The sequence below is a fragment of the Loxodonta africana genome, chromosome 15 (assembly GCF_030014295.1).
Source record: "Loxodonta africana isolate mLoxAfr1 chromosome 15, mLoxAfr1.hap2, whole genome shotgun sequence".
Taxonomy (NCBI): Eukaryota; Metazoa; Chordata; class Mammalia; order Proboscidea; family Elephantidae; genus Loxodonta; species Loxodonta africana.
Window position 1 is genome coordinate 74555224 of NC_087356.1, and position 24252 is coordinate 74579475.

The following is a 24252-nucleotide window of genomic DNA, read 5'->3' on the forward strand; positions in this document are numbered from 1 at the left end:
GGCTTCCAATGGATTCATTCTGGTTCCAAACCCCTGCTGAGAGTTTGCATTTCCACCCCAGAGATACTGAATCAGAATCTACATTTGAACAAGTTCACCAGGTAGTTTTTATGTATGATAAATTTTGAGAACCACTGCTGTACTAGTAGGAGCCCTGGTGATGCAGTGGTTAAGAGCTTGGTTGCTAACTAAAAGGTTGGCAGTTCAAATCCATCAGCCTCTCCTCAGAAACCTGTGGGGCAATTCTACTCTGTCCTCTAGGGTCGCCGCGAGTCAGAATCAACTCGACAGCAACAGGTTTTGTTTTTTGGGTTTGGCCCTACTAGTGGTTCTCAAAATTGGTCTCTAACCAGCAGCATTAGCGTCCCCTGGGAACTTGTTAGAAATGCAGATTCTCAGCAGGGGTTCTAACTGGAACTAATGGAAGTCCTGATTTGAACTGCAACATTCCAATAATGTACTAGCAAGTTTCTTAACCTCTCTGGGCCTTTTTTAAATCTATAAAGTGAAAGTCATAATATCCAGTACATAGGTTTAAAAAAACAAAACCTGTTGTCATAGAGTCAATTCTGACTCATAGTGACCCTATAGGACAGAGTAGAACTGCCCCATAGAGTTTCCAAGGAGCGCCTGGTGGATTCGGATTGCTGACCTTTAGGTTATCAGCTGTAGCACTTAACCACTACACCACCAGGGTTTCCCTGTATAGGTTTAAATAAAATCGTATATATTAAATGCCTAAATTAGGGCTTGGCATTTTTTTTTTTTTTTTTATATAGTAAAGTATTCAAAAATTCTGAATTTTCCTTCTAGTTCTGGGATTCTCAGCTTCGTCTGACTGACTGGATACGGTATTGTTAGTCAACTGAAATAATTTTCAATTATTATTTGAACATCTACCTAGAGCTTAGCATTATGAGGCCTGTATATAACAATTTACATTTTAGACTAGAAGAGAAGCCAAACAAGTTACATACGAAAGAAGCACAATGGCAAAGTACTTGGCTGCTAACCAAAAGGTAGGCAGTTCAAGCCCACTAGCTTCCCCATGGAAGAAAGGACCTGGTGATGTGCTCCTGTAATGACTATAACCTAGGAAACCCTATAGGGCAGTTCTATTCTGTCACTATAAGTCGGAGTGGACTCTATGGCACACAACAACAAGTTATATACAAAAAGAGCAATTGAGGCAAGGAAAAATTCATGCCAATGGTGTAGACAGTAAATATAATAAAAGTGGGTTATCTACCTGGTTTAGAATCATCTGGGAAAACATTACAAGAAAGTTGGGACTTGACTAGAACCTGGTAGGTTTAATGGATGGACGCAGGGTGAGGAGGTTGCAGGTAAGATAGGAACATATGCAAGCTCTTAGTGGAAGAAATGGGTGTAATTCCCGGAGTAGGAGGAGGGTGGTTAACAGGGAAAAGAGACTCAAAATACACCGGTAATAACATCAGGCCCTAGAATTACGCTTAGGTTAGTTTCAATTCAGGATTCACTGTATATTTCCTTGTGACTCAGTTTTTTCAGCTGTAAAATGGGCATAATGATAATGAGCATTAAATGATATTAGAAGCAGATAAAGAGATTTGAGTATGTCTGACTGGAAAGATCATGCTTTGAACCACATATACTGCCTTCAGAACAGGACAACCAGGCAACTTCTTTTAATATGAGGAATGATCGATAAAAGATGAAGCTTTGAATGATGCCTGGACAGAATTAATCATCTGCTGTTAGGGCTTCTGTGACAATGACCTATGGTGTCCTCCCTTCCAGACGGCTGCTTATGCCCACTTCTCCCTCTGTGGTTTCTGACTCAGCACATAAGCATTTTCCCTTTTATCTCCTCATTTGCATGCCTATATTAAACATGGATTTGGTTAAACCTACATCTGTTGAGACAGCTAGCCAATAATAGAAGGCCCACAGGGACTACTGTGGTCTGGTTTTGGAGTAGGCCTACCGAGTGAGGTCTAGGTCAGGAAGCTGTTAGCTGCAGAGTCAGGGGATATATTCAGCTGTCATCACTTTTTAATTAAAAATAGCCTGGGGGCACTTGCTTCTGACTATTCTGTTATAGATAGCTGAGCACCATCTTTCTCCCTATACACTGAATCCTCCCACAGAACACAGCAACTATCTTCTCCCTAGTCCAAGGTCTATAGGGCTTGTTTTGAGACCTTGAGAAACTTGATCTTTAGGAGGGAAGAAGCACAGAGGTGTGTGTGAGCCAGCCCTTAGCAGCTCCTGAGTGCAGATTGCGTGCATGATCTCTTCCCAATGCCACCGACTATAAAAGCAAGTTGGTGGGAGTATTTATACCAGGGGAATCTGCAAATGCTACAGATTAGGCCTTTTTCCTCCCTGGAGAGCCACATGCTAAGTATTGACCATCACATTGCTGTAAATACCCAGCTAGTAATTCCTGTAGTTGACTATTGTGAGGTAGGATTTTCCATACTCCAGATTTCCTTCTTCATTTTCCATCACATTAAAGCCACTTATTTCATTGCTTATATACAAAGGGAATTTGAGAAAAAACATGGGATCATTTTAAGAGCCCACTCAGCTAGACCTAAATTAGAATCCTGCTTTTCAGTGCTTGCCACATGGCCATGGCTATGTTTACTTACATGTTCTAGGCCTCAGTTTTCTCATCTGTAAAATGGGGCTACTAATGATATTAACTACTTAAAGTCACTATGAACATTCAGTAAAGTCTGCTTATTTCCAGACCACAGTCATTTTAGGAACTGAAAGTTCTGCATTTTATCATGGGCCCAGCATGTAATAAGTATGCAATAAATGGAGGCTATTTTATTAGTCAGTATTTATAATTCTCCTCAGAGTAGACATTCAGACTAACCATGTTATATCAGGTTTGTGATGAATGTAGATGTTTAAGAAAGACACTATTGAACACACTGTTCTTATCTGAATCATACAATAATAAAGAGTACTAAGAGGCTGCTTTGGTATTTAATTAAAATGTTTCATTTATTACTCTGGTGGTTTTGCATTTAAAGATGTGGTGCAAAACAAAACACAACACAGTCCCTACTCTCTTAAATTGACATAATGCACAAATTATATATTCAACATCTATAGCAATATGCAAATAAAGCATAAACATATTTGCAGCTTCATCATCACAAAGCATTTATTTTGTACCTGTTTTCCATAGACACTCCAGAACAAAATAACTTTTTACAAATACAGTTTGTATGATTTTGGAGCTACTGTGGTCTGGTTTTGGAGTAGGCCTACGGAGTGAGGTCTAGGTCAGGAAGCTAGAGAGACAATACTAAGATCTCTCTCTGTCAGAGAGAGAGAGAGAGAGTATGAATGATATAATTACCACAGAATAAAACTTTTGAAACAGGAGCTAATACATAGTAAATATTAAATTATTAACCTGTGAGGCTGGATATAAACAGTTTAGGTGAATATGAAATTAAGGAGGTAAAGCCTCTTTGAAATCTTGTTATATGATCACATAGGCTTTGATTAAATTTAGTGACCTGCGTTGATTGATTTTAATTTGTTTCTCTTTGAAGTTCAATTTTCTTTTTCTAAGTTAGCTGGATCAGAGTGAGGGGCAAATTTAATGGAGACCAGTGGCAAGGTCAAACAGATGTTATTTAACAGTCTATTTATTCCTAAAAATGCCCTGGTCTCACGGGTTCCAAGGGTAGCTCCAGAATCAATGAGACTCCAAGGGTTCCTCTGTTTTGTGCCTCTTTATGCCCCGGATCAGCATCCTCAGTCATCTGTACTAGAAGAAGTGCTCACTAAAATGACTTGGCTGAGTCACAACTCTGGGCCTTTGCTGGTGCTATAGCAAATTATATATATATATATATATATATAAAATTTATCAAAGTATAATTTATATGCAGTAAAATTCACTCATTTTAGGTATATAATTCTCTGAGTTTTGACAAATACATACAGCTGTGTAACCATAGTGACCATTCAGATATAGAGTATTTCCATCACCCCATGAAGTTCCCTCATGTCTCTTTGTAGTCAATCCTCTCCCATTTATTACTGAACAGCATTCCATTGTACAAATGTACAATTTGCTTGTCCATTCATTGGCTGATGGCCATTTGGGTTGTTTACAGTTTGGGGTCATTATGAATAAAACTGCAATAAACATTCCTGTGTGCGTATTTGCATGGATATATATTTTCATTTCTCTTGTATAAATACCTAGGAATGGGATGGCTGGGTTTTAGGATAGCTATATATTTAACATAAGCAGCTACCAAACTCTTTCCGAAAGTGGCTGTCCCACTTTGCATTCCCACCAACAATGTAAGGGAGTTCCAGTTGCTCTACATCATTGCTAATACTTTATAGTGTCAGTTTTTAAAATGTTAGTTATTCTAACAGGTATTGTGTTTTTTTTTTCTTAAATTGTGGTAAAATACATACAACTTAAAATTTATCATTGTAACCATTTCCCAGTGCACAAACCAGTGGCATTTCACACACTCACAACATTGTACAACCATCACCACCATTTGTTTCCAAAACGTTTTCATCACTCCAAGCAGAAACTCTGCACCCATTAAGTACCTATTTGTCTTTAACATAACAACTAGGAAATACCCATTCTCTGAGGCCTTTCCTAGCCCACTCCCATTTTTGTGCCCACTCCCCATCCGAATCTGTATTTACGTTGCTTAGAGCACTATGACATTTCACTGCAGTGTCCAATGACATGTCTTACTCCTCTTGGAATCTTCAGGAACATGTAAATGTTTTTCGGAATAAATGAATAAAGCAATGAACTGTGCAACAGGGAGCCTAAATTCATTCCTACATGAAATATGCAGCTCAGGAGTTAGCTGTGTCATCTTTCTTTCGGTGATGTGTCTTATTAGGAGTTTACTCTGAAGATCACAAGGAAAATGAAACAACTTGGTGTGTCCCGTCTAAAAGTGAACTCAATCCAGCTTGACTAATAAATACTAAAACTGGACTAAGCCCTAAAATCATCCCCCCCAAGATATAGAAATAAAGGAAGAGATGATGAAATAAAACCGATGTGTTTGTTATTCACTTGATATAAATCTCAGAGTAAATTTGGATAAATGAGCAATCTTTACAGCAGATGTAACTGATGTTTCTGGAAAGTTATTTTATTTAATTGCTTAATTTAATTCCCTGGCACAAATGAAAGCTGAAAATACTATCCCTGAAAATGCTTGCTACGGATCCCTTCTCTTATCTAAAAACCTCATTTATTTCAGTTAATTTCCTATCATTATTTCTCTCTCAGTGTCTACAGTGTGATTTAAATATTTCAGTTTTCTTTCAAGGTTGAAGTTCAAAGGCCAAAAAAACAGAAACAAAAAAACTCATTGCCGTTGCTTCAATTCCTACTCACAGGGACCATAGAGGACAGAATAGAACTGCCCCATAGGGTTTCCAGGGAGCAGCCAGTGGATTCAAGTCACTGACCTTTTGGTTAGCAGCCAAGGTCTTAACCACTGCGCCACCAGGGCTCCCATATTCTACCATTCAAGGCCATTTTAGAAATCAATGATCGCCCTCATACATTGCTGGTGGGAATGCAAAACGAAATAGTTTAGCCACTTGGAAAACAGTTTGGCAGTTTCTTTAAAAGTTAAACAGAAACGTAGCATAAGACTCAGCAATTCCGCTCCTAGGAATTTACCTAAGAGAAATAAAAATGTAAATCCACATAAAGACTTGTACACAAATGTCCATAGCAGTATTATTTATAATAGTCAAAAAATGCAAACAATCCAAATGTCCAACAGATGAATGAATTTAAAAAAAGGGGCATATTATTGAAATGCTATTCAATAATAAAAAGAAATTGAATACTGATCCATACTTCGATGTGGATGAACCACAAAACATGCTAAGCGAAAGAAGCCAGACATAAAAGAATATATATCATATGATTGCATTTACATGAACTATTTAGAAAAGGCAAATTAACAGAGACAGAAAGCAGAACAGTAGTTGCCTGGGACTGGGGGATGGGAGCAGAAATTGACTACAGATAGGCTTGCGGAAATTTGGGTTGGGGGGTGGTGATAGACATGTCCTAAAACTGGATTGTAGTGATAGCTGTACAGTTCTCATGAATTTAGAAATAGTTGTCGATTGTATAATTACAATGGGTGAATTTTATGGTATGTAAATTATACCTCAAAAAGCTGTAAAACATTGGTTAAAATTGCCACTTGGTTGCCTTACTATTTTTATTTCAGTGATATTACAATTTCAACAACCTTTCCCAGGTAATATTAAAAAAAAAAAATCTTTAATCACCGAATCCAAATTTTAAACTTGGTTTCCTTCCTCATTCACAAACCCCTGAGACCCTTCACCTTTATACCAGTAGAGACATATTCAGGTTGCAGAAACTTCTTTCTCTTTCAAACTAATTAAGCTCTGATGACATCAGCTGTATTTGCAGAGCACCTGATTGAGGCCATGATACTAATTAAACTCTTGAATGATTAGAAATGCAAATTATCAGACTTGGTTCAGCAACAGGCATGGCTGTCTGGTTCTAGAATAGTGGAGGAAATAAGGAGCCACATCTCAGATAACTGGAGGCTCTCAAGTTTAACCTAAGCTTAACGAGAAGATAATACTAACTATGAGTGGCTAAGACTTACCTGTTTCACATGGGGTGACATTTCATTGAAAGAGTCAATATCTTTCCAGGTGGTCGTACCTGAGTATGTTGAGGAGCTCTGTGGCATGGTGGCATGAACCCCAGGCTTTGATTCTGCACTGACACTTAACAGTTGTGTGACCATTGGCTAATTAAGTATAGTTTCTCTGAGCCCATATATCTTCATCTTTAACACAGGACTTGAATATCTATCTCAAATGATTTAGGGGCTGGTTAAATGAAATTGCTTCTGTAACCCCAACATGCAGGAGGTGTTTAATAAATAGGATCTATCCATTTTTTTATCCATAGGATTTTTTTTTTTTTTCAGTATGGATTATACCTCAACATAAAGAAAACAAAAATCCTCACAACGGGACCAATAACCAACATCATGATAAACAAAGAAAAGATAAAAATTGTCAAGGATTTCATTTTACTTGGATCCACAATCAACACTCATGGAAGCAGCAGTCAAGAAATCAACAGACGTGTTGCATTGGGCAAATCTGCTGTGAAAGATCTCTTTAAAGTGTTGAGAAGCAAAGATGTCACCCTGAAGACTAAAGTGCACCTGACCCAAGCCATGGTGTTTTCAATCATGTCATGTGCATGTGAAAGCTGGACAATGAATAAGGAAGATTGAAGAAGGATTGATGCCTTTGAATTGTGTTGTTGATGAAGAATATTGAATATACCATGGACTGCCAAAAGAACAAGCAAGTCTGTCTTGGGAAAAGTACAATCAGAATGCTACTTAGAAGCAAGGATGGCGAGACTATGTCTCACATACTTTGGAGATATTATCAGGAGGGATCAGTCCCTGGAGAAGGACATCATGCTTGGTAAAGTAGACAGTCAGTGAAAAAGAGGAAGACCCTCAACAAGATGGATTGACACAGTGGCTGCAACAATGGACTCAAGCATAACAACAATTGTGAGGATGGCGCAGGACCAGGCAGTGTTTCCTTCTGTAGTACATAGGGACACTATGAGTTGGAACCAACTTGATGGCACTTAACAACAACAACAACAACATCCATAGGATAGGAGTCCATGGGTGGTGCAAACAGCTGATGCGCTCATCTCATAACCAAAATGTTGGAGGTTTGAGTCCGCCTGGAGGCCCCTTGGATGGAAGGCCTGGTGATCTACTTCTGAAAAATCAGCCATTAAGAACCCTCTGGAGCACAGTTCTACTCTGATGAGGTTGCCATTAGTGAAAATGTCCTTGACGGCAACTGGTAACTCGCATTCATAGGATGGTTTAAGTAAGGTGAGCAGTCTTTACTCTTCATTCTATAAATAGTAACTGAGTGTCTACAATTCATTTATTCATTCAAGTCAACAAATATTTATTGAACACCTACTGTATGCCTGGAGGTATTCTTAGTGTTCAGGATATATCAATGAATTAAAAAAGACAAAAATCCATACCGTAGTAAAGCCTGGTTAGACAACAACCATAAAGATAATAAACAAGTAAATTTTATGATATGTTAGAAAATGATATCTCCTATGGAAAAAATAGCATAGGATAAGGGGTATCTAGAATGATGTAAAGGAACCCTGGTGGTTCAGTGGTTAAATTTTCAACTGCTAACTGAAAGATTGGTCAGTTCGAGCAGGAGAAAATACCTGGTGATCTGCTCCAGTAAAGGTGATAGTCTGGGAAGCCCTGTTGAGCACTCCCACTCTGTCATGTAGGGTCTTTACAAGTTGGAATCAACTTGATGGCACACAACAACAGAATGATGTAGGTGGCGGTAAGGATGGGTTGCAATTAAAGGCGTCGAGAGGAAGCCCCAATGAGTAGAAAAAATCTGAGGAAAGTCTTAGAGGAGATGAAAGAATCAGTCATTGTCCAGTGGACATATGAGGAAGAGCCTTGTAGGCTGAGTAAACAGCCGGTACAAAGGCTGGCAAGCAGAATTTATCAAACACCTTCAAGAAGCACCAGGGAGGCTAGGTACTGTGCCAGGCACTAGATTGTGTTGCTGTTGCTGTTGTTGGTTGCTTTCAAGTCAATCCCTGACTCATGGTGACCCCATGCACAACAGATCAAAACACTGCCAGGTCTGTGCCATTCATGTGTTCTGTTGCAGATAGGACCATTATGATCCATAGGGTTTTCATTGACTGATTTTTGCAAGTAGATGGCCAGGCCTTTCTTCCTAGTCTATTTTAGTCTGGAAACATGCAAGCATCCACTAACAGACAGGTGGTGGCTGCACATGAGGTGCATTGGCCAGAACTGAACCTGGGTCTTTCACATAAACCCATTGCCATTGAGTCTATCCCAACTCATAGCAACCCTGTGAGACAGAGTACAACTGCCCCATAGGGTTTCCAAGGAGTGGCTGGTTGATTTGGCCAGGGTTTAGTGATCCTCCCTATCCTGTGCCACAGTGGTTAAGAGCTTGGCTGCTAACCAAAAGGTCAGCAGTTCAAAAGGTTTGATTAGTAGCTGAACTGTTAACCACTGGGCCTAGAAGGTGAGAATTCTACCATTGAACCACCACTGCCTTCATCAGATACTAGAGATAACAATGGTAAACCAAACATAACTGAGTTCAAATTCTGCCTCTGTCACTTACCATTTGTATGATATTTGGTTAATCATTTAATTTCTCTGAGCCTATATCTCTGTCTGTCAGTTTGTCTTACTGTGGGGGCTTGCATGTTGTTGTGATGCAGGAAGCTATGCCACCAGTATTCAGATATCAGCAGGGTCACCCATGGATGACAGGTTTCAGCTGAGCTTCCAGACTAAGACTGACTAGGAAGAAAGACCTGGCAATCTACTTCTGAAAAGTATTAGCCAGTGAAAACCTTATGAACATTATCTGATATAGTGCTGGAAGATAAGCCCCCCACGTTGGAAGGCACTCAAAAGATGACTGGGGAAGAGCTGCCTCCTCAAAGTAGAGTCGACCTTAATGACGTGGATGGAGTCAAGCTTCCAGGACCTTCGTTTGCTGATGCAGCATGACTCAAAATGAGAAGAAACAGCTGCAAACATCCATTAAGAATGGGAACCTGGAATGTATGAAGTATGAATCTAGGAAAATTGGAAATCGTCAAAAATGGAACGCATAAACATTGATATCCTAGGCATTAGTGAGCTGAAATGGACTGGTATTGGCCATTTTGAATTGGACAATCATTTAGTCTACTATGCTGGGAATGACAACTTGAAGAGGAATGGTGGTGTATTCATCATCAAAAAGAACATTTCAAGATCTATCCTGAAGTACAGTACTATCAGTGATAGAATAATATCCATATACCCACAAGGATGACCAGTAAATACAGCTATTATTCAAATTTATGCACCAACCACTAAGGCCAAAGATGAAGAAATAGAAGATTTTTTATCAACTCCTGCAGTCTGAAATTGATCGAACGTGCAATCAGGACGCATTGATAATTACTGGTGATTGGAATGTGAAGGTTGGAAACAAAGAAGAAGGATTGGTAGTTGGAAAATATGACCTTGGTGATAGAAAAAATGCTGGAAATCGAATGATAGAATTTTGCAAGACTGATGACTTCGTCATTGCAAATACCTTCTTTCACCAACATAAACAGTGACTATATACATGGACCTTGCCAGATAGAACACACAGCAATCAAACTGATTACATCTGTGGAAAGAGACGATGGAAAAGCTCAATATCAACAGTCAGAACAATGTCAGGGGCCGACTGTGGAACAGACCATCAATTGCTCATATGCAAGTTCAAGCTGAAACTGAAGAAAATCAGAGCAAGTCCATGAGAGCCAAAATATGACCTTGAGTATATCCCACCTGAATTTAGAGATCATCTGAAAAATAGATTTGGCACATTGAACACTAGTGACCAAAGACCAGACGAGTTGTGGAATGACATCAAGGACATCATACATGAAGAAAGCAAAGAAATCATTGAAAAGACATGAAAGAAAGAAAAGACCACAGTGGATGTCAGAGGAGACTCTGAAACTTGCTCTAGAACGTCGAGCAGCTAAAGCAAAAGGAAGAAATGATGAAGTGAAAGAAATGAACAGAAGATTTCAAAGGGCGGCTCGAGAAGACAAAGTAAGATATTATAATGACACGTTCAAAGAGCTGGAGATAGAAAACCAAAAGGAAAGAACACGCTCGGCATTTCTCAAGCTGGAAGAACTGAAGAAAAGATTCAAGCCTCGAGTTGCAACAGTGAAGGATTCTATGGGGGAAAATATTAAACGACGCAGGAAGCATCAAAAGAAGATGGAAGGAATACACAGAGTCATTATACCAAAAAGAATTAGTCGATGTTCAACCATTTCAAGAGGTAGCATATGATCAAGAACCAATGGTACTGAAGGAAGAATTCCAAGCTGCTCTGAAGGCATTTGTGAAAAACAAGGCTCCAGTAATTGATGGAATATCAATTGAGATGTTTCAACAAACAGATGCAGCACTGGAGGTGCTCACTCGTCTATGCCAAGAAATATGGAAGACAGCTACCTGGCCAACTGACTGGAAGAGATCCATATTTATGGCTATTCCCAAGAAAGGTGATTCAACCAAATGTGGAAATTATCAAACAATATCATTGATATCACACGTAAGCAAAATTTTGCTGAAGATCATTCAAAAACAGCTGCAGCGGTATATCAGCGGGGAACTTCCAGAAATTCAGGCTGGTTTCAGAAGATGATGTAGAACCAGGGATATCATTGCTGATGTCTGATGGATCCTGGCTGAAAGCAGAGAATACCAGAAGGATGTTTGCCTGTGTTTTATTGACTACATGAAGGCATTCGACTGTGTGGATCATAACAAATTCTGGATAACATTGCAAAGAATGGGAATTCCAGAACACTTAATTGTGCTCATGAGGAACCTTTACATAGATCGAGAGGCAGTTGTTCTGACAGAACAAGGGGATACTGATTGGTTTAAAGTCAGGAAAGGTGTGCATCAGGGTTGTAGTCTTACCGTAGCTATTCAATCTGTATGCTGAGCAAATAACCCGAGAAGCTGGACTATATGAAGAAGTATGGGGCATCAGGATTGGAGGAAGACTCCAATGTGCAGATGACACAACCTTGCTTGCTGAAAGTGAAAAGGACTTGAAGCACTTACTAATGAAGATCAAAGACCACAGCCTTCACTATGGATTGTACCTCAGCATAAAGAAAACAAAAATCCTCACAACTGGACCAATGAACAACATCATGATAAATGGAGAAAAGACTGAAGCTGTCAAGGATTTCATTTTACTTGGATCCACAACCAACACTCATGGAAGCAGCAGTCAAGAAATCAAAAGACGCATTGCATTGGGTAAATCTGCTGCAAAGGACCTCTTTAAAGTGTTGAAAAGCAAAGATGTCACCTTGAAGACTGACCCAAGCCATAGTATTTTCAATTACATCATATGCATCTGAAAGCTGGACCATGAGTAAGGAAGACTGAAGAACAATTGATGCCTTCGAATTGTGTTTTTGGTGAAGAATATTGAATATACTATGGACCGCCAAAAGAATAAACAAATCTGTCTTAGAAGAAGTACAACCAGAATGCTCCTTAGAAGCAAGGATGGTGAGACTGCGTCTTACATACTTTGGACATGTTGTCAGGAGGGATCAGTACCCGGAGAAGGACATCATGCTTGGCAAAGTACAGGGTCAGTGGAAAAAAGAAAGACCCTCAATGAGGTGGATTAACACAGTGGCTGCAACAATGAGCTCAAGCATAACAATGATTGTAAGGACGGCTCAGGACTGGGCAGGGTTTCTGTTGTGCATAGGGTTGCTATGAGTCAGAACCGACTCGACAACACCTAAAAACAGCAACAGCATATCTCTTCATCTGTAACATAGGGTTTGAATATCTATCTCAAAGGACTATCTTTCCCCAAGGATTAAACATACATTAACCCCAATCATCTTTGAAACTAGAATGTATAGATCATGCTTTGGCAGAATAGAGACTGCTGTTTTACTTTTGCATGGCTCTGATCTATTTAGGTGCATATGGCATCCTCCTACACTGAGTCTTTTTCCCTACTCCAGCGTCGTTGATAGGGGCAGCTAGGTGATGGGACTGGCTGGAACAGAAGGACCATTCTGAGACATACAAACCGACGAAAGAGAAAAGAATTAACTTATTCATTCAACAAACAGTCATCGGCCTCTGCTATGTTCCAGGCACTTATTCCATGGAGAAGAACAATGTGGGATATGCCAGAGAGTTTTAAATACTGGGAGGATCATGTTTGATACAGATCTAAATCTATGCATTTGTGTGTGTGTAGTTTTTCTCAGAATCAGCTGAGCACCAAAGATGATTTAGATATTTACGAAATTTTGGGGGAGTTGTGGGTTGGGGATTGAGAGAACAAGGGAAGGATTTGAGTGGCTCCTTCAATGTTAGTCTTCTCAAACTTTTCTTCTTGCCTCTGGCTGGATATGAATAGTGTAGGGGAAAGAATATTGGATTCACAGTCACAAGACCAGTTCAACAACTGCCCCTTCACCTTTTTAACTGTGATTTGTCCTTGTCATTTAACTTCTCTGAGCTTTATTTTTCTCATTTATATAATGGAAATAAAACCTCACATCATCTGCTACCCACTAGTGTCAAAGGTCAAGTGAGGATATGCATGCATTTGAAATCCTTTAGTAAACTATAACACTGAACACAGGTGAGGTATTATTATTATTATTGGTTATATGATTGTCGCTGCAGCCATTTCTGGAAGAGGTTGATGGTGATCAGAGAAGGGTTAGTCATCTGTTGTAGGAAAGAATGGTTTTGGCACCTCTCTACAGAGTAGACATTTGGTGCTAATTTATGCACATTAATTAATTTTGTTTTGCTGGGCTCAGATGGGACCCCCTGATGGATTTGCCATCCATGACAGAATCAAGAAAACAACTGGGTCAATGCTGTAAACCTTCCAGGGTTGGAATTAAAGGACACAGGCTTTGGAGAGCCACAGGTTTGGAAGCAAACTTCAAAGTCATCTGCTCAAGCAAACCCTGCTGAGGCCTAGGAAGTGGGATGAGTAGAGAAAAGTCCTTTTACCTGAAAACTGTGAGGTTCATTTTTAACCTAGCCTTCCAGCCCTGTGGGTAGAACATTCCAGATATGTAAGAATATAGTCACCCAATGGTAACTGGTGGTACTTCCTTCTTCCCAAGCTCTGAAACCATTTGGACTCACTAAGAGTAAGAAGGAAAAATGTGGAATCCTTTACAATAGGAGAAAAACACTATTAAGAGTCCATTTTAAGGCACTTTCTTAGGGAAAAGAGAATTATTCATGAGAAAGGCAGCAAGATGCTATGTAAAATAGTATGTGTGGTTATAGCATAAACTGGGGTCAGACAGGAAAGAATCATTGAATTCGAAGAAAATTATTGAACCTTATTATGGACATGACTCAGGTAAACCATCAATTCCCTTGCATCTCTGTTTATGTATTTGTCTCACTCTCCAAACAGTAAGCTGCTCCTAAATTGGACCAAGTATTTTTGCTTTTTTAAAAAAAGTCTCCAGTGCCTAACCCAGTGCCTGGCATTCAACAGTTGTTCAATATATGTTGATTGAACATAATGGTTTCACTGCTCTTTTCAAATGTCAAGGCTTGCCAGGAAAGGAAGGTAACCCTGGCCTGTCCCATAATCAATGTCCCACAATCCTTAACATTTGGAGAAATTTTCATTTGTTTAAAAGATACAAATATTTCTCTTCTTTAATACCCATTCATTTGGAATGTGTTGTCAGTGCCAGCAGTGGGCCGGATATGGTCCAGAATGCACACAAGTTGTAGCTCTCTAGCTATAGGCCAGAACATTTCATGGATACCATTGCTGGTCCTGGAGTTCCTGGAATGGTTTACAGGTGTGCCCTGAGAGGCTGAGGGCTGTAGATTTCTTATAGTGGTACAATATGTAAAATCCATTTTGATAACTATTTAGAAATTTTCAATTATATTTTAACATTAATTGAATGGCTTCGTCTATCAACTTTCTAATTTCTGTAATGACTTGAATAATATCTGCCACCAGACAGTGTTCTGGAGAAGCTACGCTATGTTCCAGTTTCTCCTGATCTTCCTGATAAAACATCCTGGTCGTAGCCAACATGTTGCCCTAGATAGATGCATCATTCCATCCCTCTGCAGCAAAGACCCAGAAACTAAGTAAAAGAGATACAAATGTCAATCCTGGAACTCTAAGCATCAAATGAAGAGATAAAGAAATAGATCAAACACTGAATGGAAGAATAAACTGAAGGAAAACAGAGAATGAGGAGAGATACTCTGGGGGCCGCCTACTAACTAGCATGGCACAGCATTGCCATCTTGGAGCATGGTTATCAACAATCCCATATAGGGAGTGCAGGAAGGCAACTTCACAGAGCTCCCAATAGGAGACAGAGCACCCTGTAGCCAGAGAAACAAGCCTTCCCACCCTCACCCTTCTGCTCCGTACATCACCTCCAATGCCAGGCCATCTTGGTTAGAGAGCTACTGGCCTACCACCAGCCCGAGTTTGCCCTCTCCCACCTGCTGGCTCCTGCCATGTCATTTTTTTCCTTTTCCTATTTTTTTTTTCTCCCTTTCACCTAGCCTAGCCCATACCTCACCTCTATCCCTTCCCTTTGGGCCACACCATACCACCTTGGCTAGACAAGACTAGAGAGACACTGGCCCAACACTAGCCCAGGTCCTGCCGTGCCATTTTTTCCCCTTTCCACCTTTCTTTCTGCCTCCCACCTAGCACTGTATGTCACCTTTTTCCCACCAAGCCTTGCCACAGCACCACAGGTAGAGAGCTACTAGCCCACTGCCACCTTGCTTCCCACCCATCCCCACCTGCCTGCTCCTGCCGTGCCATTTTTTATTTTAGTTTTTTTCTTTCCTTCTCACCTAGCCCCACAAACCACCTCCCTCCATTCTACTTGGGTCGTGCTGCACTGCCACAGATAACAGTCACCAGTCTGCCACTTTATACCTTCCACCTAACCCCATAAGCCACCTCTCTCCCATTCCTGCTGGCCCTCAGGTTCACCCTTCCTCCACCAGCTGGCAACCCCCTTATTTTTTTCATTCTATCTCTTTTCTTTTTTTGTCCTCTCTACCTAGCTCCAAACCCTCCCTTCCCACCCGCTCTTACTGTGCGGCTGTGGTTAAAGCATCCCCGGCTCAGGCTTGCCACTGCACTGGGCCCACACTACCCCTCCCCTCCTGCCATTAGACCAGCTGATGAACAGAGGGAAGCAAGCCCGTACCACTCCCCATCTGACACCCTGCCTATCTGGCAAGGGGCTGTGAATGCTCTTACACCACTAGACCAACATCAGGAGGTAGACATTGCCCACCCAGTCCACCCTCAGCCACCTTGCCAATCTAGTGTGCAGTGAAGCAGGCTCACCATGCCTGCTGCTGCCCTGCCCACCCGAACAAAGGGGTGGGAGCTATCATGCCCATAGACAATCAAGCAGCAAAGCATGCCTGCCCCACCCACCCTGATATATATTTAAAAAAAAAAAGCAGGACAAAACAAACACACAGTCAATAAATAAAGAAAATAATACCTTAATGTCTCAGAGACAGGAGACAATATCAAAACATATATGACAGCAGGACAAGATGGCTCCAGCAAGTGACCAAAATAAAAAACCAGATGATCTTCCAGTAGAAGAAAAGGCAGTGGAATTATCCAATATGGAATTCAAAAGAATAACATTTAGGGCCCTCCAAGAGATTAGGAAAGACATCAAGGAAAACACAGACAAAACCAAGGAAAAAATAGAAAAAATCATGGAAAACACAGACAAAACCAACAAGAACAAAGGAAAAATCATGGAAAGCACAGAACAAAGCAATAGAAGAATTCAGGAAATAGTACAAGAAGAAAATGTCAAACAAACAAGTAGAAACCATACAAAACAGCAACTAGAAATCCAAAAAACAAACAACAAAATTTCAGAAATGGAAAGATAGAAGATTTTAGGAGTAAATTTGACACAATGAAACTCAGAATCAGCAAGATTGAAGACAAATCCATGGACACCACTTTGTTTGAGGAGAAATCAGAGAAAAGAATGAAGAAAACCTAAGAACTATGTGGGATAAAATCGAGAGCAAAATATTGCATGTGATCAGAGTTTCATAACAGGGGGAGACAATGGAAAACACAAAGAAGATTGTTGAAGATTTGCCAGCAGAAAACTTCCCAAATATCATGAAAGACAAAAAGTTGACCATATAAGAAGCACAATGAACTCCAAATAGGATAAACTTCAAAAGAAAGTCACCAAGACATATCGTAATCACAATTGGCCAAACCAAAGAAGAAAAAAAGGAATCCTGAGAGCAGCTCAAGAAAAACAAACAGTCACTTGCAAAGGGTAAACAGTAAGACCCAAACCAAAACCAAACCTGTTGCTGTTGAGTCGATTCGGATTCATAGCGGCTAAGCTCTGATTAATCAGCAGAAATTATGCAGGCAAGAAGGTAACGAGATGACACATATAAAACCTTGAAAGAAGAAAACTGCCAACCAAGAATAACATATCCTGAAAAACCCTGTCTCAGATATGATGGTGAAATTAGAACATTTCCAGATAAACAGAAATTAAGGGAATTTGTACAAACCAAACAAAACTGACAAGAAATATTAGAGGAAGTCCTTCAGTTAGATAATCAACAGCATCAGACAACAACTGAAGTCTAGGACCCAGGACAGCATCAGCCAGATACCAATCTTGGTAAAGAACTATCAATAATAAAACAAATAGTGAAACAGAGACATCAATCTGTAAATGATGACAATATCAAAATAATAAAAGGGGAGCAAGTGGTGTAGGTATAGAACTTTCAAATGGAGAGGAAGCCAGGGAGATATCAAGTAGTAAAAGATTGGTTCATACTTAGAAAGATAGGGATAAATTTCAAGGTAACCACAAAGAAAGTTAAACTTTCTCATCAGAGTAAAAAGCAAGAAAAACATAAAGTCTCAGTAAACACAAAATCTGTAAAAAAGAAAGAAAAGAAAATCCACAACTGAAAGGAACTGAGCACAGGAGAGTAAGAAGAAAAAAGAAAACATCAGCACCACAAAAAAAAGCACTTCAAAATGACAGCAATAAACACATCTATTGATAATCACGCTGAATGTAAATGACTTACATGCACCCATAAAGAGACAGAGAGTGGTAGAATGGATTAAAAAAAGCATGATCCATCAATGCGCTGTCTACAAGAGACGTACCTTAGGTGCAAAGATATTAATTTATTTAATATCAAAGATGGAATAAATATATCAAGCAATCAGTAACCAAAAAAAGTGCAGGAGTGGCAATACTAATGTCAGATAAAATAGACTTTAAGGAAAAATTAACCGTAAAAGAAAAGGAAGGACATTATACAATGATTAAAGGGACAATCCACCAAGAAGACATAACCTTAATGAATATCTATACACCCAACAACAGGGCTCCAAAATAAAAAAGACAAACTCTAACAGCACTGAAAAGAGATATAGACAGTTCCACAATAATAGGAGACTTCAACACGCCACTCTCAGTAAAGGACAGAACATCTAGAAGGAAACTCAGTAAAGATAGATACAGAAGATCTAAAGGCCAAAATCAACCAACTTGACCTCATAAACATATATAGAACACTCCATCAATGGCAGCAAAGTATACATTCTTTTCCAATGCACATGGAAAATAGACCACTGTCTTAATTATCTAGTGTTGTTATAACAGAAATACCACAAGTGGATGGCTTTAACAAAGACAAATTTATTCTCTCACAGCCTAGGAGGCTAGAAGCCCAAAATCAGGGTGACAGCTCCAGGGGAAGGCTTTCTCTCTGTGTTGGCTCTGGAGGAAGGACCTTTTCATTCATCTTTCCCAGTCAAGGAGCTTCTCAGTGCAGGAACTCTGGGTCCAAAGGACACTCTATTCTCCTGGCTTTTGTTTCTTAGTGGTACAAAGTCCCCTTTTCTCTCCGCTTGCTTTCCTCTTTTATATCTCTAAAGATATTGACTTAAGACACAAACTATCTTGTAGACTGAGTCTTGACTCATTAACATAACTGCCTCTAATCCTGCCTCATTAACATCATAGAGGTAGCATTTGCAACACACAGGAAAAAGACATCAGATGAAAAAATGGTGGACAATCACACAATACTGGAAATCATAGCCTAGCCAAGTTGCCACACTAATTTTGAAGGAACACGATTCAATCCATAACAACCACATTTTAGGCCACAAAGCAACCCTCAATAAAATCCAAAACATCAAAATAATACAAAGCATTCTGTCTGATCATAATGCCATAAAAGTAGAAATCAATAATGGGAAGAGCAAGGCAAAAAAAAAAAAGTCAAGTATATGGACAGTGGAATAACACCCCTTGCTTAAAAACAACTGGGTAATAGAAGAATCAAAGAGGGGATAAAAAAAAATTCTAGAACTAAATGACAATGAAAACATATCATACCAAAACCTTTGGGACACAACAAAGGCAGTACTCAGAGGTCAATTTATAGCAATAAACACACACATCAAAAAAGAATGGGCCAAAATCAAAAGGTTAGTCCTGAAACTTGAACAAATAGAAAGAGAATAGCAAAAGATGACCACAGGCACCAGAGGAATGGAAATAATAAAATTAGAACATAAATAAATGAAATACTGAACAGAAAAATAGTAGAAAGTATTAACAAAACCAAAAGTTGTGTTCTTTGAAAAGATCTACAAAATCGACAAACCACTGGCCAAATTAAAAAAAAGAAAAACAAGACGAGAAGCAAATAACCTAAATAAGAAATGAAATGGGAGACATTATAACAGACCCAATTGAAATAAAAAGGATCATAAGAAAATATGAATAATGGTACTCCAACAAATTTGAGAACCTATAGGACATTGACAAATTTCTAGAAGAATACCACCTACCTTAACTAACTTAAGCTGAAATAGAAAATCTGAAGACCCATAACAAAGGAAGAGATTGAAGAGGTAATTAAAAAAAAAAAAAATCCTAACAAAAAAAGAGCCCTAGCCTGGACGGCTTCGCTGGAGAATTCTATGAAACATTGTGAGCAGAGTTCACACCAGCACTACTCAAACTATTTCAGAGCATAGAAAAGGAAGTAATACTCCTAAATTCATTCTATGAAGCCAGCATAACCCTAATACCAAAGCGAGGCAAAGATACCACAAAAAAGAAAATTACAGACCAATATCTCCCATGAATATAGATGCAAAAATTCTCCATAAAATTGTAACCCATAGAATTCAGCATCATAAAAAGAAAAATACACCACGACCAAGTAAAATTCATACCAGGTATGCAAGGATGGATCAGTATTAGAAAATCAATCAACATAATCTACCACATAAATAGAACAAAAGGAAAGAATCACATGATCACCTCAAATGATGGAGAAAAGGCATTGATAAAGTCTAACACCCATTCCTAATAAAAACCCTCAATAAAATAGGAGTAGAAGGTAACTTCCTCAACATGATAAAGGTGGCTCTGTGGTTAAGAGCTCGGCTGCTAACAAAAAGTTCGGCAGTTTGAATTCACTGGCTGCTCCTTGGAAACCCTGTGGGGCAGTTCTACTCTGTCCCATAGGGTTGCTATGAGTCAGAATTGACTGGATGGCAACAGGTTCGTGTAGGGTTTTTTTGTTTTGTTTTTTAACAAAACTAAGAGCCAACATCATTCTCTATGGAGAGATGCTGAAAGCATTCCCTTTGAGAAGAGGAACATCACTCCTTTTTAACATTCCTGGAGAAGGACATCATGTTTGGCAAAGTAGAGTTTCAGCAAAAAAGACAAAAACCTTTAATGAGCTGAATTGACACAGTGGCTGCAACAATGGGCTCAAGCATAACAACAATTGTGAGAATGGCACAGTACTTGGCAGTGTTTTGTTCTGTTTTACATAGGGTCACTATGTACCTAGGCTGGAAACAACTCAACAGCATCTAACGACGCCAAAATTTAACATCGTCCTGAGGAATAAGGCAAGAAAAAGAAATAAAGGACATCCAAATTAGAAAGGAAGAAATAAAAATATCCCTATTCACAGATGATGTGATGCTAAACATAGAGAACCCCAAAGATTCCACAAGAAAACCACTGGAACTAATAGAAAGATTCATCAGAGTAGCAGGATACAAAATCAACATACAAAAATCAGTTAGATTCCTATACATCAAAAAAGAAATCAAGAAAACGATACCATTTATAATAGCCTTTAAAAAGACAAAGTACTTAGGAATAAATCTAATCTGGAATGTAAAAGACCTATACAAAGAAAACTATAAAACACTATTGCAAGAAACCTACATAAGTGGGAAAACATACCATGCTCATGGACAGGAAGACTCAACACTGTGAAAATGTCAATCCTACCCAAAGCAATCTACAGATATAATGCAATCCTGATCCAAATACCAACAGTGTTCTTTATTGAGATGGAAAAACTAATCACCAACTTTGTATGGAAAGGAAAGAGGCACCAGATAAACAAAGCATTATTGAAGAAGAACAAAGTAGGAGGCCTCACACTACCTGATCTCAGAATCTACTGATACAGCCATGGTAGTCAAAACAGCCTGGTACTGGCACAATGACGGACACATAACCAATGGGACAGAATCTAGAACCCAGATGTAAATCCATCTACCGATGGCAGCTGATCTTTGACAAAAGACCAAAGTCCATTAAGTGGAGAAAAGACAGACTTTTTAACAAATGGTACTGGCAAAACTGGATGTCCATCTGTAAAAAAAAAAAAAAAAACACACAGGATCATACCTCACACCATACACAAAAACTAACTCAAAATGGATCAGATATAAAACCTAAAATGATAAAGATCATGGGAGAAAAATTAGGAACAATGCTTGTTGTTGTTAGTATTAGGAGTTGGTTCCAACTCACAGCAACCCTATAGGACAGAGTCGAACTGCTCCACAGGGCTTCTAAGGAGCAGCTGGTGGATTTGAGCCGCTGACCTTTTTGGTTTGCACCCAAGCTCTTAACCACTACACCACCAGGGCTCTGGGACAATGCTAGGGGCCCTAATATGTGGCATAAATTCAATACAAACAATATCTAACAATGCATGAACACCAGAAGATAAACCAGCTGACTGGGAGCTCCTGAAAATTAAACACTTAAAAAAAAAACACTTAAGGTCACCAAAATACGTCCCTAAAAGAGAATCTACAGACTGGGAAAAATTTTCTGGCTGTAACATATCTCATAAGGGTCTAAACTCTAAAATCTGTAGAATACTTCAACATCTCAACAACAAAAAGACAAATAACCCAACTTAAAAAATGGGCAAAGGACATGAACAGACACTTCACCAAAGACATTTGGGTGGCTAACAGACACGTGAGGAAATGCTCATGATCATTAGCCATTAGTGAAATTCAAATCAAAACTACAAAGAGAGTCTCAGCCCAACATTACAGGCACTAAAAAAAAATACAAATGTGGAGAGGTTATGGGAGATTGGCACTCTTTTTTTATTTTTAATTTTTGTTGTGCTTTAAGTGAAAGTTTACAAATCAAGTCAGTCTCATACAAAAATTTATACACACCTTGCTACATACTCCCAATTGCTATCCCCCTAATGAGACAGTGGAAACCCTGGTGGCATAGTGGTTAAGTGCTATGGCCGCTAACCAAGAGGTCAGCAGTTCCAATCCACCAGGCGCTCCTTGGAAACTCTATCGGGCAGTTCTACTCTGTCCTATAGGGTCGCTGTGAGTCGGAATCGACTCAATGGCAGTGGGTTTGGTTTTGGTTTGCTGTATACTCCCAATTGCTCTCTCCCTAATGAGACAGTACACTCCTTCCCTCCACTCTCTTTTTGTGTCCATTCGGCCAGCTTCTGACCCTCTCCGCCCTCCCATATCCCCTCCAGACAGTAGATGCCAACATAGTCTCCTGTCTACTTCATCCAAGAAGCTCACTCTTCACCAGTATAATTTTCTATCCCATTGTCCAGTCCAATCCCTGTCTGAAGAGTTGGCTTTGGGAATGGTTCTTGTCTTGGGCTAACAGGGTCCTTTTAGTCTCAGTCAGACCATTAAGTCTGGTCTTTTTACAAGAATTTAGAGTCTGCATCCCACTGCTCTCCTGCTCCCTCAGAGGTTCTTTGGTGTGTTCCCTGTCAGGGCAGTCATCAGTTGTAGCCAGGCAGCATCCAGTTCATCTGGTCTCAGGCTGATGCAGTCTCTGGTTTATGTGGCCCTTTCTGTCTCTTGGGCTCATAATTACCTTGTGTCTTTGATGTTCTTCATTCTCATTTGCTCCAGGTAGGCTGAGACCAATTGATGCATCTGAGATGGCCACTTGCTAGCATTTAAGACCCCAGACGCCACTCTCCAAAGTGGGATGCAGAATGTTATCTTAATAGATTTTATTATGCCAATTGACTTAGATGTCGCCTGAGACGATGGTCCCCAAACCCCCGCCCCTGCTATGCTCGCCTTAGACGCATTCAGTTTATTCAGGAAACTTCTTTGCTTTTGGTTTAGTCCAGTTGTGCTGACCTCACCTGTACTGGGTGTTTCCCTTCACCTAAAGTAGCTCTTATCTACTATCTAGTTAGCGAATAGCCCTCTCCCACCATCCCTCCCTCCCCCCTCTCATAACCATCAAAGAATATTTTCTTCTCTGTTTAAACTATTTCTCGAGTTCATATAATAGTGGTCACATACAATATTTGTCCTTTTGCAGCTGACTAATTTCACTCAGCATAATAATGCCTTCCAGATTCCTACATGTTATGAAATGTTTCACAGATTCATCGCTGTTCTTTATCAATGCATAGTGTCCCATTGTGTGAATACACCATAATTTATTTATCCATTCATCCATTGATGGGCACCTTGGTTGCTTCCATCTTTTTGCTATGTGAACAGTGCTGCAATGAAGATGGGTGTGCATATATTTGTTCGTGTAAAGGCTCTTAGTTCTCTACGATATATTCCAAGGAGTGGGATTGCTGGATCATATGGTAGTTGTATTTCTAACTTTTTAAGGAAGCACCAAATCGATCTCCAAAGTGGTTGTACCATTTGACATTCCCACCAGCAGTGTATAAGTGTTCCAATCTCTCCACAACCTCTCCAACATTTATTATTTTGTGTTTTTTGGATTAGTGCCAGCCTTGTTGGAGTGAGATGGAATCTCATTGTAGTTTCGATCTGCATTTCTCTAATGGCTAATGATTGTGAGCATTTCCTCGTGTATCTGTTAGCTACCTGAATGTCTTCTTTGGCGAAGTGTCTGTTCATATCTTTTGCCCCTTTTTTAATTGGGTTATTTGTCTTTTTGTAGTTGAGTTTTTGCAGTATCGTGTAGATTTTAGAGATCAGGTGCTGACTGGAAGTGTCACAGCTAAAAACTTTTTCCCAGTCTGTAGGTAATCTTTTTACTCTTTGGGTGAAGTCTTTGGATGAGTATAGGTGTTTGATTTTTAGGAGCTCCCAGTTATCTAGTTTCTCTTCTGCATTGTTAGTAATGTTTTGTATACTGTTTAT